Here is a 14640-nt window from a genome sequence, read left to right on the forward strand (position 1 = left end):
ATGGGATTTACCTTGGAAGAAGTGAACGGTACAGCCTCTACCGCCAAGACTCCAACCGCAAAAAAAAGTCAGTAGTTAAGAGTTTTATGGGCTAACGCCAGAACATAAAGCTCTTAACTACAGTGCTATAAAGTACACTAAAACCCATAAACTACCTATGAACCCCTAAACCGAGCCCCCTCAATCGCAAACCCTATAATAAAATGTTTTAACCCCTAATCTTCCGACCGGACATCGCCGCCACCTACATTATCCCTATGAACCCCTAATCTGCTGCCCCTAACATCGCCGACACCTCTATTATATTTATTACCCCCTAATCTGCCCCCCCAAACCTACACTTATTAACCCCTAATCTGCCGACCGGACATCACCGCCACTATAATAAATGTATTAACCCCTAATCCGCAGCACTCCTGCCTCGCAAACACTATAATAAATTGTATTAACCCCTAATCTACCCTCCCTAACATCTCCGCCACCTACCTACAATTATTAACCCCTAATCTCCCGCCCCCAACGTCGCCGCTACTATAATAAAGTTATTAATTCCTAAACCTAAGTCTAACCCTAACCCTAACACCCACCTAACTTAAATATAATTTAAAGAAATCTAAATAAATTTACTATATTTATATAAATTATTCCTATTTAAAACTAAATACTTAACTATAAAATAAACCCTAAAATAGCTACAATATAATTAATAATTACATTGTAGCTATTTTAGGATTTATATTTATTTTACAGGCAACTTTGTATTTATTTTAACCAGGTACAATAGTTATTAAATAGTTAATAACTATTTAATAGCTACCTAGTTAAAATAATTACAAAATTACCTGTAAAATAAATCCTAACCTAAGTTACAAATACACCTAACACTACACTATCAATAAATTAATTAAATAAATTACCTACAATTATCTAAACAAAAATACAATTAAATAAACTAAACTATAATACAAAAAACAAACAAACACTAAATTACAAAAAATAAAAAAATCTTACAAGAATTTCAATCTAATTGCGCATAATCTAAACCCCCTAATAAAATAAAAAGCCCCCCAAAATAATAAAATGCCCTACCCTATACTAAATTACAAAGTAATCAGCTCTTTTACCAGCCCTTAAAAGGGCTTTTTATGGGGCATTGCCCCAAAGTAATCAGCTCTTTTACCTGTAAAAAAAAAATACAAGACCCCCCCAACATTACAACACACCACCCACACACCCCTACTGTAAAACCCACCCGATCCCCCCTTAAAAAAACTAACACTACCCCCCTGAAGATCACCCTACCTTGAGTCGTCTTCAGCCAGCCGGCCACCGATGTGACAGAAGAGGACATCCGGAGCAGCAGAAGTCTTGATCCGATCGGGGCAGAAGAGGTCCTCCAAGCGGCAGATGTCTTCATCCAAGCGGCATCTTCTATCTTCAATCAACCGGAGCGGAGCCATCATGAATCCATCCGACGTGGAGCCATCCTCTTCTTACGATGTCCTAAGGCCGAATGAAGGTTCCTTTAAATGACGTCATCCAAGATGGCGTCCCTCGAATTCCGATTGGCTGATAGGATTCTATCAGCCAATCGGAATTAAGGTAGGTAAAATCCGATTGGTTGATTTAATCAGCCAATCGGATTGAAGTTCAATCCGATTGGCCGATTGGATCAGCCAATAGAATGCAAGTTCAATTCTATTGGCTGATCCAATCAGCCAATCGGATTGAACTTCAATCCGATTGGCTGATTAAATCAACCAATCAGATTTTTCCTACCTTAATTCCGATTAGCTGATAGAATCCTATCAGCCAATCGGAATTCGATGGACGCCATCTTGGATGACGTCATTTAAAGGAACCTTCATTCGGCCTTAGGACATCGTAAGAAGAGGATGGCTCCACATTGGATGGATTCAAGATGGCTCCGCTCCGGTTGATTGAGATAGAAGATGCCGCTTGGATGAAGACATCTGCCGCTTGGAGGACCTCTTCTGCCCCGATCAGATCAAGACTTCTGCCGCTCCGGATGTCCTCTTCTGTCCCATCGGTGGCCGGCTGGCTGAAGACGACTCAAGGTAGGGTGATCTTCAGGGGGCTAGTGTTAGGTGTTTTTAAGGGGGGATCAGGTGGGTTTTAGAGTAGGGGTGTGGTGGGTTGTAATGTTGGGGGGGGGGGTCTTGTCTTTTTTTTTACAGTTGAAACTGATCTGATGAAACTGCCAGGAGCTAGCGGCCGAGAAACGCGTTATTAGCTCAAATAAACCACTTTTATATCCTAATTGGATTGTTTTTAAACCTTTTTATATTCTGCTCTAATCACCCTCTCCTTGACCATACAAAACTTGAATACCCTGAGTTGTTCTACCTAAAACATGGCTACTTGAACATTACGGAGAGACTTCGTCCTGTTTGGTATCCTATCATAGGATCTCTACTCCCAGCTCTTTTGCCGCAAATACATCTGCTAGTCTTGGATTAAAAACCGGAGCTCTGCTGTGAGGACCTGACTCCTGTGGACCACGGCTTCACGACAACTGAGATTTCCTCTGTGGGTTCCTGATAGCCAGATCCACTGCACACCTTACCGCACTGATCCTCAGCGTACTGACTGCTGTTTAAATGTCAGCCTGCCGGCTTGCACTGAACAGCCAATAGAATGCGAGCTCAATCTGATTGGCTGATTGGATCAGCCAATCGGATTGAACTTGAATCTGATTGGCTGATTCCATCAGCCAATCAGAATTTTCCTACCTTAATTTCCGATTGGCTGATAGAATCCTATTAGCCAATAGGAATTCGAGGGACGCCATCTTGGATGACGTCCCTTAAAGGAACCGTCATTCGTCGGGAAGTCGTCGGCCAGGATGGATGTTCTGCGACGGCGGGATGAAGATGGATCCGGAAGAAAGAAGATTGAAGATGCCGCTTGATAGAATACTTCAGCCGGATGATGGATCTCTTCAGCCCCAGCTGGGATCAAGACTTCAGTCGGATGATGGACCTCTTCAGCCCCGGATCGGATGAAGACTTCGGTCCCTCTTCTGGACGGATTGGTGATACCCGGCGTGGTGAAGACAAGGTAGGAAGATCTTCAGGGGCTTAGTGTTAGGTTTATTTAAGGGGGGGTTTGGGTTAGATTATGGGTATGTGGGTGGTGGGTTGTAATGTTGGGGGGGGGATTGTATGTTTTTTTTACAGGCAAAAGAGCAGAATTCTTTGGGGCATGCCCCGCAAAAGGCCCATTTCAGGGCTGGTTAGGTAAAAGAGCTTTTCAATTTTTATTTTAGGGTAGGGCATTTTTTTATTTTGGGGGGCTTTGTTATTTTATTAGGGGGCTTAGAGTAGGTGTAATTAGCTTAAAATTGTTGTAATCTTTTTATAATGTTTGTAAATTATTTTTTTATTTTTTGTAACTTAGTTCTTTTTTATTTTTTGTACTTTAGTTAGTTTATTTAATTGTATTTATTTGTAGGTATTTGTATTTAATTTATTTATTGATAGTGTAGTGTTAGGTTTAATTGTAGATAATTGTAGGTATTGTATTTAATTAATTTATTGATAGTGTAGTGTTAGGTTTAATTGTAACTTAGGTTAGGATTTTACAGGTAATTTTGTAATTATTTTAACTAGGTAGCTATTAAACAGTAAATATCTATTTAATAGCTATTGTACCTAGTTAAAATAAATACAAAGTTGCCTGTAAAATAAATATAAATTCTAAAATAGCTACAATATAATTATTATTTATATTGTAGCTATATTAGAGTTTATTTTACAGGTAAGTATTTAGCTTTAAATAGGAATAATTTATTTAATAAGAAATAATTTATTTTGTTAGATAAAAATTATATTTAACTTAAGGGGGTGTTAGTGTTATGGTTAGACTTAGCTTTAGGGGTTAATAAATTTATTAGAGTAGCGGCGAGGTCCGGTCGGCAGATTAGGGGTTAATACTTGAAGTTAGGTGTCGGTGATGTTAGGGAGGGCAGATTAGGGGTTAATACTATTTATTATAGGGTTATTGAGGCGGGAGTGAGGCGGATTAGGGGTTAATAACTTTATTATAGTAGCGGTGAGGTACGGTCGGCAGATTAGGGGTTAATAAGTGTAGGTAGGTGACGGCGACGTTGGGGGCGGCAGATTAGGGGTTAATAAATATAATATAGGGGTGGGCGGTGTTAGGGGCAGCAGATTAGGGGTACATAGGGATAATGTAGGTTGCGGCGGTGTGCGGTCGGCAGATTAGGGGTTAAATTTTTTTATTATAGTGGCGGTGATGTGGGCGGGCCTTGGTTTAGGGGTACATAGGTAGTTTATGGGTGTTAGTGTACTTTAGAGCACAGTAGTTAAGAGCTTTATGAACCGGCATTAGCCCAGAAAGCTCTTAACTCCTGACTTTTCTCTGCGGCTGGAGTCTTGTTGTTAGATTTCTAACGCTCACTTCAGCCAAGACTCTAAATACCAGCGTTAGAAAGATCCCATTGAAAAGATAGGATACGCAAATGGCGTAGGGGGATCTGCGGTATGGAAAAGTTGCGGATGCAAAGTGAGCGTTAGACCCTTTCCTGACTGACTCTAAATACGAGCAGGCAGCCAAAACCAGCGTTAGGAGCCCCTAACGCTGGTTTTGAAGGCTAACGCAGAACTCTAAATCTAGGCGATTGTTTTTTGGGGGATAATCCTATTTAGCATCACTAGACACATTCCCTATTCCCAGGTCTATTTGGATACACCTTCCTTTCACTTTTGCCTTTTAGTTCCAACATATCAATTTAGAGAAATGATTCTTTATGTATTTTACTCCCTAAAAAATCTTCAATTTGTCTTCTCACATCATGTTTTTTGACACACCGTAGGCGCACCTTATATTTATACTTTTTTGTATAAAATTTTTCAATTTTAAATAGTTATTAACTATTTAATAGCTACTGTACCTAGTTAAAATAAATACAAAGTTGCCTGTAAAATAAATATAAATCCTAAAATAGCTACAATGTAACTATTAGTTATATTGAAGCTATATAAGGGTTTATTTTCTAGGTAAGTATTTAGTTTTAAATAGGATTAATTTATTTAATGATAGTAATTTTAGTTTGTTTAATTTAAATTATATTTAACTTAGGGGGGTGTTAGGGTTAGACTTAGGTTTAGGAGTTAATAACTTTATTATAGTAGCGGCGATGTTGGGGGCGGGAGATTAGGGGTTAATAATTGTAGGTAGGTGGCAGCGATGTTAGGGAGGGCAGATTAGGGGTTAATAAAATTTATTTTAGTGTTTGCGAGGCGGGAGTGCTGCGGTTTAGGGGTTAAAACATTTATTATAGTGGCGGTGATGTCCAGTCGGCAGATTAGGGGTTAATAAGTATAGGTAGGTGGCGGCGACATTGGGGGGGGGGGCGGAATAGGGGGTAATAAATATAATATAGGTGTCGGCGATGTTAGGGGCAGCAGATTAGGGGTTCATAGGGATAATGTAGGTTGCGGCGGTGTCCGGATCGGCAGATTAGGGGTTAATAGTATAATGCAGGTGTCAGCGATAGCGGGGGCGGCAGATTAGGGGTTAATAAGTGTAAGGTTAGGGGTGTTTAGACTCAGGGGTTCATGTTAGGATGTTAGTTGTAGACTTAGAAAGTGTTTCCCCATAGGAAACAATGGGGCTGCGTTAGGAGCTGAACGTTGCTTTTATGCAGGTGTTAGGTTTTTTTTCAGCCAGCTCAGGCCCATTGTTTCCTATGGGGAAATCGTGCACAAGCATGTTTTTCCAGCTTACTGCTACCGTAAGCAACACTGGTATTGAGGGTTGAAGTGGAGCTAAATTTGGTTCAACGCTCACTTTTCTGAGGCTAACGCAGCCATTCAGACAACTCGTAATACCAGCGTTGTCTTAAGGGTACGCTGGAAAAAAAAGGCTCGTTAGCACTGCACCGACAAAACTCCAAATCTAGGCGTTAGTGTGTGCATATTTGTGTTGTGTATGTGCGTGAGCTTGTATGCTTGTGTACATGTGTGTAGTGTGTATCTTTGTGTTTGTGTATATGTGTATGTTTGTGCATATGTGTGTATGTTTATGTGTCTGTTTATTTATATGTGTATGTTGTGTATGTGTGGGCGTGTGTTAGTGTGTGTATGAATGTGTATGCATGTGTGAATGTTTGTGTGTGTGTAAATGTTTGTGCAGTGTATGTGTGACTGTGTACATATGTATGAATAAACCTGAATATTTAAATAAGAAACCGACCAATCGTTACAGAATTATGGGTTATGATCGAGCTAATTGGTTTGATTCTCAGCAAAATTTAAGATTTTATACTTTATGGTTCAATTAAACTTAAAAATTATAAAGCAGAAAAGAGAACAATTACTATTTTTGTATGTGTGTTGTATGAGACAACAATCCTTCATGCAGTAAGTACATTAGGTAGGTGATTGGCATATAAATAGCAAACACCTACTAATGAAAAGGGTCCGATACCCCATACTAGGAAAAGGGGGTACCTCCTTTTTATTTTTTTGTTTAGAGACTCAAGTCCAGATAGGCTCTGCTAAATAAGGCAATGGTGGATGGATTTTGGCTATTGAAAAAACAACAACTGTCCCTTTAGGGGGTTTAAATACTCATTATTTACAGATTTTTATATCATAGTTCCATCATTTATAACTGATTTTGTATGTGTGGGTAGGGGGCAAAAAAATGCTTATGAGCAGCTTTGAATGGCATATTACCCTTCACTGGAAGGGTTTGGTCTAGTTCTCTAGTTATGTGCTAACTATGTATAGATCATTTTCTTAATGATTAGACAACATTTTTTGAGTCAGAATAAAGGGAAGGGCTCTAAAAATGGTGTCTTTATCTCAGACAAAAATAAATTCAGATCATTATGAGACCACTTAAAATTGTAAAATCTCCTCTTTCAAATGATGGATCAAATGACCCTCTAGAGATCACATGATGTAAAAATGGCAGTTGCTTATTTTGAAAGATAATTGCCTTTGAGTAAAAATGTTTGTAGGGTTTGAAATATTATCATTATTTTAATTTATTTGTATAGGGATCTCCAATGAGTCATATATTTTCTGTACTAGAATATGCTACAGGGCTGATTCTCATAAATCGTTACACAGGAATCTTCTAGGAGCAGGGCTCTCTTCTTGGTAAATTTTAGCCATTAGATCCTATTCCATCTCCCAGACTTTCAAGTATGTTTCACAATTCATAGCTTCTTTCAATCATTGTTTCTTATCTTTACTACAAACCTCAACAAATAGCAACTGATACAACACTATACAGCATATAGTAAATAGAGTCAACTTGCACAATGCCTATCCCCTCCCTCCTGCTGCAGTAAAAAAGACATTCATGGAACATGAAACACATTTTTTTCTTTCAGGATTAGACTAGAACATACATTTTTTTACCACTTTGGGCTATATTACAAATGGCGTGGTAACTGATTGCGCATAAGCGAAAAGGGGTTTATCGTGGAGTTTTTCGTTTTTATTACAAGTTGAAAGTAAACGCAATTGCTTGAGGGCAATTGAAGTTAATGCACGTCAGGTTAGCGTGATTGCAGAGTTCTGGTTAACTGTTTGGTGAAACAAAAAAGTCTCACAAAACGCATCAAAAATACATTACGAAGTACACTTACACTCATAATAACACCATCTAAAAATATAACAAAACATATTGCGCACAAATTTATAAGGGCTCAAAGATATGAGGTCTCAGGTGTTAGAAAAGAAACAGACAAAACTCTTTAACATAGAGATACATAGATTTTCATGTCTAAAGATGTATATGTATCTATATAAATATGTTTATGTGTGTGTACATATGTATTTATATGTGTATATATGTATTTACAGACATATATAGACATATATAAACACATATATACATATTTACACATATATAGACCTCTCTCTCTCTCTCTATCTATCTATCTATCTATCTATCATCTATCTATCTATCTATCTATCTATCTATCTATCTATCTATATATACCTCCAACAAAAGCAGGCACTCACCAGGTTTGAAGTGGCAAGTGAGAGTGACGTTTCGGGGTTTGAGTCTGAGGACAGGGGTAAAACCCCAAAACGTCACTCTGTTGGAATAAAGTTTTTTGCACTTCAAACCCGGTGAGTGCATAGCTCTGTGTGTGTATGTGTCTGTGATTTTGTACGTCTGTATGCAAGTGTTTTGCAAGCCTTGGTGGACGTTTACTTTGAAAATACTATGAAAAACAAAATCACGTTATGGGCAAAAAAAGCCTAAAACCTTGGGGTGCAGCAGAATTTTGAGTGTCTAGGGCAGCACAAGACCTAAATACGCCACTGATATAAGTATATTGGAGCCCTCTCAGTAAAGTAGATAGAAACATGTAAAATCATATTTATGCAATATTCATACTTAATAACGTGTTATACTGTGTATTTACTGTAAATATTTCATATTCCAGTGTTTTCACATAGCAGAATATGTTCTATGTATTTATAAATAGATATTTCTATATATCTGTATATATCTATACCTTTTTTTTTAGGTACATATATATATATTGTACCAAAATACCATCAGATATATGTAGAAATATGTATTTATGAATAACTAGAACATATTCTGCTATGTGAAGAACATTGGAATTTGAAATATTCATATTGTCATGTCGGGTTAGTGCACATGAGAATATGCGATCGGGTTAGCCCGTGAGTAGGGTGTCTTTTGTAGCGAGTAGGGTAAGTTTTTTCCAACTTTTTTTTGCTCCCTTGACTTCCATGGGGAAATACGTTATTCTAAGATCAGCTTTTTACAAGTGTTGGGTTAGTGGGCGAGCGAAAACAGTTTACTTTTAACTTGTAATACAAGCACAATCGATCTTTTTGGCGGACATTATGCGCTACATCGTATCATGCCTGTTTGCACTTACATAAATCGGCCCCTAAAACACTTATTTTGTCACTATTTAAACAACTAATAAAACTTTATAAATACATAAACATGTTCTTCTCAGACTAATCTTTTCTTTGAATGCATCATTCTATCTAGCATTTATTTAGTGTTTAATGTCCCCTTAAGCTATGAGCAGAGGTTAGTCAAACTGGGTCTGTTTTCTCTAGAAAAAAGCACTTGAGAGGTTACATGATTACTTTATATAAATATATTCAAGGCCAATATACATAGATGGCAGAAGCTCTGTTTATTCCAAGAAAATTGTTTGTGACAAGAGGTCACAATTTAAGGCTGGAGGAAAGGAGATTTAATCTCCTGCAATGGAAATGTTTTTTCACTGTAAGAGCAAAAAATTGTGGAACTCATTACCAAAGGAGGTAGTGAATGCCAATACCTTAGATACATTTAAAAATAGTTTAGATACATTCGTTAAATGGGTTACCTTTTTAATGAGATAAATTTAAGCCCAACTGGAGCTTTTATTGTAAGTTTATTAAGATTTGTGTAGGTTAAACTAGATGGACTTCTGTCTTTTTTCAACCTCATCTACTATGTATGTTAGTGACTGCACTGTTATGATAATCAGACATTTTCATTATAAACCTAGCTATATACTTAATAAGTGCCAGTCCTGTTAGATCTAATCACAATTTAAATTTAGATACTTAAATAAATATTTACTGGGCCATCTTTCTCTTATAAAATTCCACAGCTAAAAGGACTTAATAAATCCCCAGAGAGCATTTTCAGAATTATTAAAGGGTAAACCAAAATGCTTTTGTATTTAACACTGTTTTCAAATTGTCTTCATTCTCATGGTATCCTTTGTTGAATGAGCAGCAATGCACTCCTGGGAGATAGCTGAAAACTTCTGGTGAGCCAATAATACGAGGAATATGTGTGCAGCCACCAATCACCAGTTAGCATGACCCATTCTTGCCATGCAGCGGGATCGCTGATCGTAGGTGGTTGTGACGTGGGTGATGCTCCCAAAACTGCATAGGAGTACTGGTGATGTCACAAAGGATGCAGGATTAGAAAGTGACAGGCAGTGAAATGAGTTGGGTGGAAGTGGGATTTAGGTTGCTTATAACCCTCAATATCATACCCATCATTTGAAAGAGGATTGTCTGCTCTTTCAAATGGCCCCAAAACATCTATAAAAGAATAAAAACACAACGCATGGGGTTTTTGTACAGAATAGGACTTTATACGCTGAATAAAAACAATCTGATAGATTTAAAAAACCCGTAAAGGGACATGAAACTCCAAAATTGTCTTTTATGATTTAGGTAGAACATTCAATTTTAAACAATTTTCTAATTTACTTCTATTATTTAATTTGCTTCCTTCTCTTGTTATCCTTTGCTGAAAGGTTTATCTAGGAAAGCTCAGGAGCAGCGAAGAACCTAGGTTCTAGCTTCTGATTGGTGGCTGCATAAATATACTGATTGTCATTGGCTCACTCATGTGTTCAGTTAGAAACCAGTAGTGCATTGCTGCTCCTTCAACAAATGATACCAAGAGAATGAAGCAAATTTGATAATAGAAGTAAACTGGAAAGTTGTTAAAAATGGTATATTCTACCTATATCATGAAAGAAAAAGTTTGGGTTTCGTGACCCTTTAATAAAGTTTATTTTATAGTTGACTAGTCCATCTCTTAAATTCAAATAATAATTTTGTCTATATGGCCCGGTGATTACTGTGGTAACCTTTTTATGTCATTTAGGTTGGAAAATAGGGGACTTTATAATTCTGAGATCTGGAAATACATAAGGCAGCCATACCAAGGCTAATCCTGCCACATATATGTCCCTAATTGTCTTCTGCAGTTAGCAGCCTCACAACTATGCAATTTATACAAGCATAATGACCAGAGCTTCTGCACAATGGCTCCTCCAATCAAAGCAAGTTGTGGAGGGTGTCTATTAAAAACAGTCAGCTAGATTACAAGTTATGGCGTTATGGCTGTTCGCTAATTTCGTGTACGTTATTTTCATCCTTCACCTCCCTATAGCGCTGCTATTACAGGTTTGCAAAAAGCAGGCTTGCGCTGGCGATATGGTGGCGTTGAGCTCCATGTTTCACCCAAATACAAGTGCTGCTTTGACGTGCTCGTGCACGATTTCCCCATAGACAGAGAGCCGGTAATAAAAAAGCCTAATACCTGCGATCGCGGAAACAAAAGCTCCGTAATGCAGCCCCATTGATGTCTATAGGGAAAGAAAAAGTTATGTTTAAACCTAACACCCTAACATAAAAACCACGTCTAAACACCCCTAATCTGCCGCCCCCGACATCGCCGCAACCTACATTACAGTTATTAACACTTAATCTGCCGCCCTTAACATCTCTGCAACCTACATTACGGTTATTAACCACTAATCTGCCGCCCTTAACATCGCTGCCACTATACTAAAGTTATTAACCCCTAAACCTCTGGCCTCCAACTTCTGCCCGCTTGGATGAAGACTTCTGCCACCTGGATGAGGATGGATGTCCGGTCTTCGAAAACTGTAAGTGGATCGTCGGGGGTTAGTGTTAGGTTTTTTAAGGGTTTATTGGGTGGGTTTTATTTTTAGCTGAGGGTTTGAGCAGTAAAAGAGCTAAATGCCTTTTTAAGGGCAATGTCCATCCAAATGTCCTTTGCAGGGCAATGGTTAGCTTAGGTTTATTTAGATAGGTTTTTATTTGGGGGGTTTGGTTGTGTGGGTGGTGGGTTTTACTGTTGGGGGGTTGTTTGTATTTTTTTTTACAGGTAAAAGATCTGATTTCTTTTGGGCAATGCCCCGCAAAAAGCCCTTTTAAGGGCCAGTGGAACTTTAGTATAGGCTAGGGATTTTTTATTTTGGGGGGGGGGATTTTTTATTTTGATAGGGCTTTTAGATTAGGAGTAATTCGTTTTTATTTTTGATAATTTCGTTTTTTATTTTGTGTAATTTAGTGTTTATTTTTTTTGTAATTTAGATAATTGTATTTGATAAATTTAATTTATTTCATTTTATTGTAATGTTAGGTTTTAGTGTAATGCAGGTTAGGTTTTATTTTACAGGTAACTTTGTATTTATTTTAACTAGGTAGCTAATAAATAGTTAATAACTATTTACTAACTAGTCTACCTAGTTAAAATAAATACAATCTTAGCTGTGAAATAAAAATAAAACCTAAGATAGCTACGTTGTAACTATTAGTTATTTTCTAGCTAGCTTAGGTTTTTTTTACAGGTAAGTTTGTATTTAGTTTTAAATAGGAATTATTTAGGTAATAATTATTATCAGGTAGTAATTTAGATTTATTTTAATTATATTTAAGTTAGGGGGTGTTAGGGTTAGGGTTATGCTTAGGGTTACGTTAGGGTTAGGTTTATGGGTTAATATATTTATGTGTTGATGTGGGAGGCTAGAGGTTTAGGGGTTAATAGTTTAGTTTAGTATATTTCTTGATGGGGGCTTGCTGTTTAGTGGTTAATAGCTTTATTATAGTGGCGATGGGGGCGGATGGTAGATTAGGGGTTAATATAATTTAAATAGTGTTTTCTATGCGGGAGGGTGGCGGTTTAGGGGTTAATAATTTTATTATAGTGACTACGATGTCGGGGAGTGGTGGAATAGGGGTTAATACATTTAATAGATGTCCAGAGTGGCAGATTAGGGGTTAATAATTTTATTTTAGTGTTTGCGATGAGGGAGGGCCTCGGCTTAGGGGTTAATAGGTAATTTATGGGTGTTAGTGCACTTTGTGACAGTTTAGTTATGAGTTTTATGTTACAGCTTTGTCTGGGTACCCGGAGTCTGCTACAGGGTGGGACCCTGAGTACTGGTGCTGTCGGGCATCAGGGGTGGCTACAGGCTGTGGTCACTTTCCAGCTACATAGCTGTAGTCAGCAGGGAGGAAGAACGACCCCTTTGGTGGAGCTACTTAGTCGGGGTAGCCGGGGTATCCGTCACATTGGTTGGCAGTGGTGGGATCTGCTTCTTCCACACAATTCCTGCTGACACAGAAGGGCCACAGTAGTTGGTAACTATGGAAGTCGAGTACCTAAGGAGAGTAAAGGAGGCACTGACCCAGCTGGACGGTCCTGGTTCTGAACTGGACCAGCTGAGCTGCAGGAGCATCCTCCGCCGGCAACTATGGAGGGAGGGGCTTCAACAAGAAAAGGATTGTGATGGAAAGGTCCTTTCCCCAGATTTTGAGAGGTACTGAGTCCGGTGGGACTTGCGAGTGATTTTCCTGGGAGAGCAGCCCATGGAGGAATGGCTATCAGATCTAGATTGACTGGTCCGGGCAGAGATGTGGGTGGAGGACGGCTACCGGGACCTCTGATGGCTCACTATGCAAGCACGGCCATGGCTGGAGGATTGCTCCCCCACAGAGGGCTTTGGCTTTGGTGGCCCTGGGTTACTATTGGAAAAGTTGACAGAAGACCCAGAATTTGGGAGCGGGGTGAAACTGAGAGTAACTAACATTGGGAGAGTAACGAACATTGGCATCTCCCAAGAGCAGCTGTTGGATCTCTCGGGGGTACCCTGGCTGGTATCCGATATGGTATCACTTATTGTCCAAGAATGGGAACTGGAAAAGGCATACAAGAGGCTGCTAGACCAAGTTCTGCAGCATGCCACGGAGTCTGCACGGAGCTGTGGTGCAGTACTCTGGGAATCATGGAGGTTGGCCTCAGATGAGTGGCAACAGAGCATAAGAGATGACGAGCTGCTAGATACAGATCAGCAGCCTGGCCCCGAGCTTAAAGACTTGGACAAGGGAGCCACCCCAACAGAAGCACTGGCAACAGGGCAGAGAGCCACCGGCCTCTGCCCAGCACCTGTAACAGCTCCAGGAAACCAGGGAGAGGAGGAAGTCGTCCTCCCTCCCCTTACAGAGAACCCCTTGCTGGGAGAGATGGATGTCGATAACTCTTCCCAGCAGCAGAACCCCTTAACGGGAGAAAAGACAGTCGGTCTCTCTCCCCAGTGGCAGAGCCAGGAGCAGGGAGAGGAGACAGGCTCGGAAACTGGCACTAGCTTTGTTTTGCCGGTACTAAACAGAGTGTCACAGAGAGAGGCAGTGTGGCCATGGAACTTAAGGACACTGGAACTTGTGGGACATCAATTGTTTGGGAGCTGGCCTTAGCAAACTTGTTTGGGACTTTGCCTTATGTGACTATCCCTGCACCCAGGTTAAAAGAATACAAAAGTCCATCAAGTTCAACCTAAACAGAACCTACATGATTTACAAAAAGAAGCTTCCATGTAAGCTTAAAATTAATATTATTAAAACTGACCTATTTAACACAAGCAATCATCCCTGACTTCTGTTTCTAGCCAGAAATGTATGTAAGCAATTTTTAAATGTATCTAAGGTATTGGCATTTACTACCTCCTTAGGTAATGAGTTCCACAATTTGATTGCTCTTTCAGCAAAGATTAAGTTGTTGCAGATTAAATCTCCTCTCCTCTAGCCTGAAATTGTTACCTCTTATCACAAATAATGGCATTTTCAGCGTTAAAACAGCACCGCAGCCATTACAAGTCTTGTCGGTATAGCTGTACCGCAAGCCTTTTAGCCTGTAACGCAACGTCAGTCCCGCACTCATAAAAATTATGTTTTTTCATGGGATTCCCATAGTGCTGCCATTACAAGTTTTGCGATGCAGCTAAAAATACTGTGTTACAGCCTAAAACAACACGAT

The sequence above is a fragment of the Bombina bombina genome, chromosome 7 (assembly GCF_027579735.1).
Source record: "Bombina bombina isolate aBomBom1 chromosome 7, aBomBom1.pri, whole genome shotgun sequence".
In the NCBI taxonomy this organism is placed as follows: domain Eukaryota; kingdom Metazoa; phylum Chordata; class Amphibia; order Anura; family Bombinatoridae; genus Bombina; species Bombina bombina.